The sequence below is a fragment of the Motacilla alba genome, chromosome 4A, assembly GCF_015832195.1.
Source record: "Motacilla alba alba isolate MOTALB_02 chromosome 4A, Motacilla_alba_V1.0_pri, whole genome shotgun sequence".
Taxonomy (NCBI): domain Eukaryota; kingdom Metazoa; phylum Chordata; class Aves; order Passeriformes; family Motacillidae; genus Motacilla; species Motacilla alba.
Genome location: NC_052045.1, coordinates 16,404,490 through 16,414,095, shown reverse-complemented (window position 1 = coordinate 16,414,095; position 9,606 = coordinate 16,404,490).

Below are 9,606 nucleotides of genomic sequence, written 5' to 3'. Positions count from 1 at the left end.
GCTCGCTCTCCCTCCCCACCTTCCCCATGTTGGAAACAGGTGTTTCCGCGCTCTCCCGGCCCGCCGACACCGTATCTGCGCCGGCAGCTGCGGCCGCGCTGCAGACAGACGGAGCCGGGCGGGGCGGAGCGGAGCGGAGCGGAGCGGGGGAACCGGCGGGAAGCGGGCACAGACGGGCCGGGAGGGACCGAGGGCAGCGAGCGCCCCCGCCCTGCCCGGCAGGCGGCGCTGCTGCTCGCGCCGCGCCGCCCCGGGGCGCTGGGCCCATCGCGGGTGCTGAGGGGCTCAGGTGGGCCCGGGACTGGGTTGTCGTGTCCCTGGAACGGGGTGTCGCCCGCGCCCTCTGCCCTGCTCCGCCAGGGGACGGAGACCCCACAAACAACCAACAGCAAGCACCCAAAACTGCCCTCAAGCCACCAGCCCGCTCTGCTGCAGCGCCTCCCCCGGGTGGCATCAGCGTGAAGAGCTGAGGCATCGGTGATGTCCACCTCAGCGGGTCTCCCCCGCAGGGTATCCCCACCGTGGGGTCTCTTCCCGAGCTCGTATCCTCTCAGAGGGTCTCCCTCCTCAGCGTGTCCTCCCATAGTGGGTATTCCCTCAGCAGGTTTGTCCCCTTATCTGGTCTCTTACTTCAGCAGATCTCTCTGCAGTGTGTCTCTCCTCTTAGCAGGTCTCTTCCCACAGCAAGTCTTCTCTCAGAAGTTCTCTCAGTAGATCTCTCCTCAGCAAGTCTACCACATGATGGAAGAGAACTTAGCAGGTCTGTCACTTGAGAAAGTCTCTCCTTCCAGTGGATTTTCCTTCAAGGGTTTCCCGCCTCAGTGGGTCTATCCTCTCATCAGGTCTCTTCCCTCAGAAAGTCTATCCCATGGCAGGTCTAAGCCCTCAGCAGGTCTTTCCCCTCAGAGAGTGTCTGCCCTACTGTGGAAATGCTCTCAGAGGGTTCCTGCCATAGTGGCTCTCTCCCCTCAGAGAGTATCTTCCCGCTGTGGATTCTCCCTCAGAGGGTTCCCACCATGGCAGGTCTCTCCCCTCAGAGAGTGTCTCCCACACCGTGGATGGGCTCTTACCCCACCATTGTGGGTCTCCCATTAGAGTGTCTCTCCCCTTAGCAGGTCTCTTCCTCAGCAAGTCTATCCCATGGTGAGTCTCCTCGCAATGTGTCTCTCCCCTCAGACTGTGTCTCCCCCTCAAAGTATTCCCGCCATGGTGAGTCTCCCCTCAGCGTGTCTCTCCCATCAGAAAGTCTCTGCCCATCAGGAGGTTCCTGCCATGATGGGTCTTCCCTCAGCAGGTCTCTCAACTTGGAGAGGGTCTCTCTCACAGTGGATTCCTACTAAGTGTGTTCCTGCCATGGGGAGAAAATCTCTTCCCCCACAGCTGGGTTCCCGCCATGGTGGGTCTCTGCCCCTCAGCTGGGTTCCTGCCATGGTGGGTCTCTGCCCCTCAGCTGGGTTCCTGCCATGGTGGGTCTCCCCTCAGCAGGTGTCTTCCTGTCAGTAAGGTGCTGCTCCCCACATCACCCCAGAGGGAGGGTTAAAATGGTTCCTGCTTGCAGGTCCTTTCCCCCAGACCCAGTCAGTGTTCTCTTGTGAACACATGAAGGAAATTGTGATACAGTGATGTGAAACACCCACCCATGTGTCTGCAGTGAGTGAGGAGTCTGGTTTTTAAATGGGGTTTGGGGTGTTTTTCCTGTCAGGGCTGTGGCTATAAAAGGGGTGTTGATGCAGAATTTGACAGAGGAAGCCTAAAGTCATGTTTTTTATAGAAATATAGGCTGCTTCAGAGGTAGTAAAATCTACTGAAGTGTGTTTGTTGACTATTTGTTTATCAAGTTTGGTTACATGGAGATACCACTGTCTGAGGAGTTCAAGCATCCCACTGCAAGAATTATGGTTTTATTGCTGTAGTATCTGTATGAAGACTCAGGTGTGATGAGGTAACTGAAGGAAATAAATTGTGCTTTGGTGAAAATGACAGAGGTCCAAGATGGGGAGGGGCCAGACACAGCTGACAGGACACCCCAAACCTGGAATTACTGTTAAGGGTGTGATCCTGTAAAGGCTGTGAATTTAATGCACCAGATTAATGTAAACTGAATGATCCTGCTACAATCAAAGACACTCTTCTGTGAAACCCGGTTTTGCGGATGTAAGTGTGAGGTTTGCCTGTGGATATATAGCAAATTCATTTTTTTGAATCCTTATTTCTGCATATGTCTGAGGACTGATCCCAGGGGGATTAGGAAGCAAGGAAGACCTAGTTTCCGCCGTGCAGGACTAGCCAAACTCTTCAGAGGCCTCTGCCACAGACTTCAATCTCCTCTGGATCTATCTACAATATCCTTAAACCCAAATCCACACAAGCACTTAGTGGAACACTTAGGAAACTGAAAAAGGTAACAGAGTTCAATTACACTACAGTAAAATCCAAGATAAAGTAAAAACCCACAAACCTTCATGCTTAACTAATGTATAACAAAAGCAGCACAATCCCCCATCCAAGCTGACATTCCTCACTAAACTCTCATGATTATGGTCAGCTTTTGAAGTGTCTGCGATACATTTTATTGAGAAATCGTACATGCTGGTACAACATGTTCTGTTTAGGCACAACAGGATGTGGAAAAGGTAGCTTTCTTATCTTTATTTTTTTTCTTTTTCTTTTTTTGTCTCTTTTTTTGTCTTTAATTTCCTGGTTTATTTATGTTTTTACTAAGCTGAGTAAAAAAGCAGAGATTTGTGCCCTGTGTTTTTGAAGAGAAAGAGGGATGTATTTTAAGTACTGAAAGCTAGAATGACTCCTCTAAAAGCAGAAACAAGTTCAGTGATTTTTTTATCTATGACATAGAACACAGTTCTGCACTCAGTAATTTCTTAAAGGAGGACAAAAACTTATGTACAGTTTGTGTCACAGAACATAAGAGTGTTACAAAATTAACTTTCTGCTCTGCTTTTTCAATTACCCCAAGTTTATTCTTTGATTACAGTTTGTATTGCCCACCTTGGGAACTAAAATGGCTACTGCCAGACTACTCTGTCTTTCAGTTTTCAGAAGAATTAGCAATGATTTTTATACCCAGTTTGCTAAACCAGACCTTGCAGCCTCCTTCCACATGCTGCAGAAGTGTATTCAGTGAGGTAATAAAAGTATTAATGGCATTTACTGTCAGAGTAATTTCCATGGAGAGTAGCCACATTTGGTATCTGGCTATAAAAGCAAAGGAGGAGCAGGACTGGGATCCGAACAGTAAATAAATTAGAAAGGAATAAGGTAAATAACTGCAATGAGCAAACCCAGTATCTGAGCTACTAGATACTGCATATCCTCTGCCTGGGGCTATTCCATTTGGTACAGAAAAGATCAAGACAGCTGAAATAATTCAAAGTAGCAATGGCCATGAATGCAAAAACAGACGTGAAGAATATCTGAGGATAAAGAAACAACAGAGCCTTGAGCTTTAATAAATAATACTTCTGCTTCCTTAGCACTTCCCACCTTGGGATCTTACAACAATCTATGTACACTAATTGTTAAGACTCACAACCACAGTCACTGTGCAGCTCCTTTTCCCTGGACAGTCTCCTTTTCCACTAAGAGATGTTGTCCAAAGGACATTGATGGCTTTCTGTATTTGTTTGGGATTTTGGATGCATTGCAGCCCTGCTGGAGCAGAAGCTCTGACCAGGTTTCTGTATATCCAGAAACCAGACACGTCCACCGTGAGCTTTTCTGCCTTTTGTGGTGTGGTGACCATCTGTGCTGCACATGCAAGGAATGTCTGAGCTCTCCGGGCAGATAAACAGGGCAATCTCCTTTGTGAGGGGGTGAATAAACAAATTTTCTTAAGGGGAGCAGAGGATGGTTTATTGGTTTTTACCTTTGATTGCTTTTACTTAAGCTACTATTATTATCATATTTTGTAGTACCACTTCCAGGCCACAGACCCTGTTGGTGCTGGATACCGCATTAACAAGTGCGTAACAAACCTGAACGCTTGACCTGAGGAATCTCACTGCTCTGCCCTGTGGGAGGATTCCTACTGGAAGACAACAAAATCTCCATCAAGGTACAGGACTAGGTGTAAAAGTATGGGGTTTTCACACACTTAGAATTGGTGCAGAATGAAGGTAAGGGTCTAAAGGACAAAGCTCTGAACTTGCCTATCTGGGTCTTGGAATCAGCTGCCTCAATAAATGATGTGACTTTCAAAAGGGGAAGTACCTAGCTCTTCCAGTTATTCATAGTTTGGTGTCAAACATGGATCTGTTTGTTTTAATTATCCCAGCATGGATTAACAGTAAAAAACAGAACTGTTCTGGCTCAACTCTGACTCATGAAAACTCCTGTTTGGAGAGGATTGTTGTAACTGAGATCTGCAGTCTTTAGGGGAACAAGTTAGGGACAAATATGTGCAAATGAGCATCATGTGCAAATGAACATGGGAGCTTTGCTGACCCTCAGGTAGGTTGTTTTGCTATGGTTCTGTCCCTCTTGAAAATTGCAGGTTCCTTGGCATGGCTAAGGACAGGTTTGAATCCTGACTCAATTTATTCAGGTTAATACATCTCCAAGTGCTGGATGCTGACTGAGGAATGGGGAAGGCTCCTTTCTTGGGGTAAAGTGGTGTATAATACTATTGTCTCTACTTGTAACTTTTTTTCTGGGGATTTGAGCTAGAATTACAGGATCACTGAGTCATTAGGCCTAACAGCTGACATTTGGAGCTGGTTCTCAATTGGAGCTTGCCTCTTTTGCTGTAATAAGGGAATAAAAAGGAGGTTTACACTGCAACTCCTTTATGGAAAATACAGAACACATGAAATTAAATACAAGAACTGGTTCTGGTCCTCCTCAAATAAAAAGTGCTGTCCTTTAAAATGTTACTCTTCTAAGTGTGCACCTTTTAACTGTAGCAGCTTCTTATGGAATTATCTGTGACCATGGTGGGGTGTGTGTTTATATTTGCATCAGTGAGTATAAGTCAAATACAAAAAAGAGTCACAGCAAAGTTCTGTCTAGCCCCATATCCTGCCTCTTGATAATGGCTAATAACTTGTATATGGAAAACAGGACGAGTATAGAGTGATACTTCCTTTGGTAAACCCTCCCAGCTTCCAGTGGTTTCTGGTTTAGAGACCTTCCTGAGCTGGAGGCTGCAGCTGTATCATTGTTTTTGATATTCCTTGATGGACCTTTTTCCATAAAATTGTCTAATCTTTTTTTTAAAAACCCACTTGTATTTTTGGCTGCCATAACATCCCGTGGCAATGAGTTCCACAACATCATTAGGCATTGTGTGAAAATGAACTTCCTTTTGTTTGCTTTTGAACCCGCTTGCTGCCTGCCAGTTTGACTTGGTGCCTTATTATTTCTGTTAAGAATACTTAAAAATAATCATTGCTGTTTACATTTTCTGTGCTGTAACAGCTTGTCTAGAGCTCAATTGTTATTATCCTTGTTTTCCAGGTTGAAAGGCTCTGATTTGCTTAAGTTTTCCTTGTGCTAAGGCTTTCTAACACCTCGTGTGCAGCTTTGGTACATTATGCTTCTTGCCCTTTCTGTGCCTTTGTATTTCCACAGTTACTAGAACTGTGCTCCGTATTGAAGAGATGGGCATACTGTGGGTTTATTCAGAAGAATAATACAATTTTCTGCTTTGTACTCATTCTTCTAAAAATTCTTAACAGGATAGTTTTCCCCAAATGCTTACAGCTGAACTATGCTGGTCTTTTTGGACAATGATCCACATCTCCAAGATTTCTTTCATTACTGGTAATAGAGGATTTAAAGTATGGCAAGAATGGCTTTTTCCTCATCCATTATCTTTTATCCATGGACTTAGAGTTAAATTTACTGTTTTTAACACCCACTGGCTTTGTATCATTAGCCACCTACCCACAGCATTTCCAGATCATTTATGGATTATGAAGCAGCAGGAGACACATCACAGACCCTATTCTGAGTCTATAGGGAGCTCCGACATTCCTGACGTCAAACATTTATTTCTCTTGGTTATGATCACCAGTTATGTCACTTATTCTCTCATTCTTGCAGTAAGGCTTGTTCATGACCTGGATTTCATACCGAAGTTAATGGCCTGGCAATTTCCCATGGGATACCTGCGGAGCTCATCAGTTAATCCTCGTATCATTGTGTTATTTTCATCTGTGCTGCTGCCTTAAATTCATTCTCCTTGCAAAATAGCTGTAGGTGTCTGTACTGAACATCAGTACACAGACTCATTGAGTCTTCTTGCTATCACCTTTTCACCTGGGACTGTATTTTCAATGCCGTATGCAACTCTTGGTGCTGTGACTGTTCAGACCGAGGCACAGATTTATGCAGTGGAACAGAGTCTGTAATTTTCTGTGGTCAAGTTGCTTTGGGACTTTTGGCCCAGTATCTCTGTATCTGTCTTTAGGGATGACACTGGTTCTCTCACTGGAGACTAAAATTGAAATATATTGGTGTGTGAGGTGGAGTTAGGAATCTGAACTCAGGGTTATTCTAGAAGTGGATGATTGGATGGGACATCCTAAAATTAAGAATAGAAGGACAAAGAAGGGAAAAATAAAGTAAAACAAAAAAAACCCTGTCTCTTACTTATGCTGAAAGGCTCCAGTTTGCACATTTTTGGTGACTGAAGCTTTTCAGCTTTGCTGCTGTTCATGTGAATAACATTACTCAAGTTCCTTTGTACAGTACTGGATTTATTTGTATAGCATGCTTATAAAAAGACACATAAAACCTTGAAAAACATAACCCGATTTGATAATTATTCTGTAATTATTCTTTTCTGTATGTTAATTTAGTATACCTTACAAAGTTCATTCTTTTCTCTACGGAATCAGGTAATTAAAATGCAGCATTAAAAAAGCATCTAGATACTTTGCAAACCTGGTTAGAGAAATGACAATTCCACAATCAAGCTACCAACTGCCCCACAAATCATGATGCTTCATCGCTAGATCTCTGTGGAGAGAGGAATGAATGGGCTGAGAAAAACACTGTAAATGAGTACCTGTGATGAGTTCTGCAAACAGCCAAAGCATAGAGGACACAGTAAAGAGAGCACAGATCTGCTTGCATCCCAAGACACCCACAGAAATGTTTGTTTTCAGGAGAGCCACTTGAGTTTCATAACATGAGCTTTCTTAAAATCTGTCCTGAGAAATCAGGAGTTAATAGAACTCAGTTTCAATAGCCTTAACCTTTCATAAATGCAGTATTCAGTAATCACAGTTCTGGTAGATTGAGTTTCATGTGAGATCTCAAAATGTTTATTTTACAGCATCCTTTGCTGTGTTTGTGCAGCGTTGCTGCTGCCTTTCTCCAGATGGGAACATGCAGGAATGCAGGAACCAGGTGGTTTGCTCAAGGACATGAGTTCTGTCTTGAGTGCAGTTAACCGGTGCCTTACTGGCACTCATGTTAGCTGTGCTTTGGTTGGAGCAGTCACCTGGATTGTGTTTACTTCCCTTAGCATTCCTGAACTCCGTGTCCTGCAAGGAAGTTACCCTGAGGATGTGTAGGGTCCTGAGCAACAAGCAGAAGTTTGGATTCTCAAACCTCAGATTTAATAGCATGGGTTATTTATGGCCTTGATAAAATTTGGGAAAAAAGATGAGAGGCATCTTCTCATGAAGTAGTGTTGGGAAATCCTGTTGCTGAAGTTTTCTAAAATATTAAAAATTTCTCAGATACCTCCTTCAACATTAAATTAGTCAAAATATGAAAATTCAAGTATCCTCAAAAACTTGGGAGCATCAGTGTGGCAATGACTTGGAAGATCATGCTGGGGTTCTGGTTTAGTGTGGTTGGAGTCTGGTTCTGTCATTAGAAAAATCAGAATCAAATGAAAAAAGTAAAATAAAATAAGACTTCTGCAGCTTCCTTAGTAAACAAATCTGAAATCTTAAGGCCAGGAGAAGAACACTGTGGCTACCAACTGGTATAACTCATCTTAGGCTTCATAGAAGAAAATGATAGATCTCAGATATATAGTACCTCACAGGAATATTGTAACGAAATCCAGACGGCTTCAAGGGAAAAACAAAACCTATTGATTTTATTCCAAGGGAAGAGAGAGAAGAGGAACAGATGTGTGGAGTCTTCTGTCCACTCACTGCAATCTGTAGTGCCGACTTAGCCATTGTTTCTTCTCATGCTTCCTTCTGTAGAAATGCCTTGGTTTCGGCACCAAATGATTGAATCTGGGATAGTAGAGAGGAAGGGGAACGAGGACCTCACGCAAGAACTGACCTAAACTCTGAGGAGGTTTGTATAATCTAATTTGCAATAAAATGGTATTTACAATGTTATCAGACAAAGCTTAGCAGTGTCAAGTTAAACAGCATATAATGTGATTAGTGGGGGAGTCATGCCCATGATGTCATACACATTCTCTGAACTCTTGGAATGGGCAGATAATGTCTCAGGCATTTATTCTCTTGTGACACACACGAAAAGCTCCGTAAAGCTTTGGGGGATGGGAAGGAAATGTGCACATGCTCGGCACCGCGCGTGGAGCTCGCAGCATCAGAGACGGCTTCTCCCCTTGGCGCGGAGCTCGACCTGTGGTTGCACCCTGGCAGCACAGTGCTGTGTAGTGGTTAAACCAGGCCTTTGGGAATAGTTTAGAAGCTTGAAATTCTATTCTTGACTCTGCCGCAGACTTGGGTTTTGACCGCTAAATCTTCTTTGCCTCTGGTAACTCCATTTTTAACTAGCAAAGGTAGTCAGCCGTGTCTGTGGAGTGCCCGGAGTGAGGAGCTGTATGGAGATGGAAACCACTGGCATTCTGTTCATTATGCAGAACAAATACAGCTAGACCACAAAGACCTTTGCTGTAGATAACAGCGAGCAATTTCACAGCTAGTAATGGCCCATTCAGAGAAAATTAAATCTTTATCTTTCTGTTTCTCCGAGGCATGCAAAATAGTATTTAAAATTTTGTCTAGTCTAATTCATAAGGATAGCAATATAAATCTCACCTATAGGTTCACATCAAATGTAATCTAGACTGTATTTATTTTAATGTTTTGCTTTAAAAAACTCTTGCTAAAAGCTGCTGAATCAGGCGGAGCTCCCTTTAAACTCACAAGTTATTTTAGTGGTTATATTTTAGGTTCTGGAACATTTGGGGAGTATTTTACTCCCCAAGTCCACCAGGACAATAAGCCCATATTGCTTCGTGCATGTTAATGTTTTATAGAAACACAAAGATTGCATAAACATTTTTTCTGCCATGGTGTGAAGGCTGCATAAACTGTTTAACTCTGCTGCAGAGATTGACTGGGTAGTATTCCTGTTTTCAGAGATGCAAGGAATTAATAAGGACTAGACATGAGGTGAAATGAGAGTTGCAGATGTGCAGAACGAGATGGGGGCTGCAGAGCTGAAAAAACTTGAAGGAAGGAGGTGGACAGGAGGGAGCAAGGGAGCTTGGAAACTATGGCTCATTCAATGTCAACTCTATTATGTGTTAAAATCAACTGCAGCACTTGCACGATCCCCATCTTTTATCAGAACAAGTAAGTGATTGTCTTGGCTGTAACATTCATGTCAGTTTATGGCATTGGTGTGGATTTGTTGAGAAAT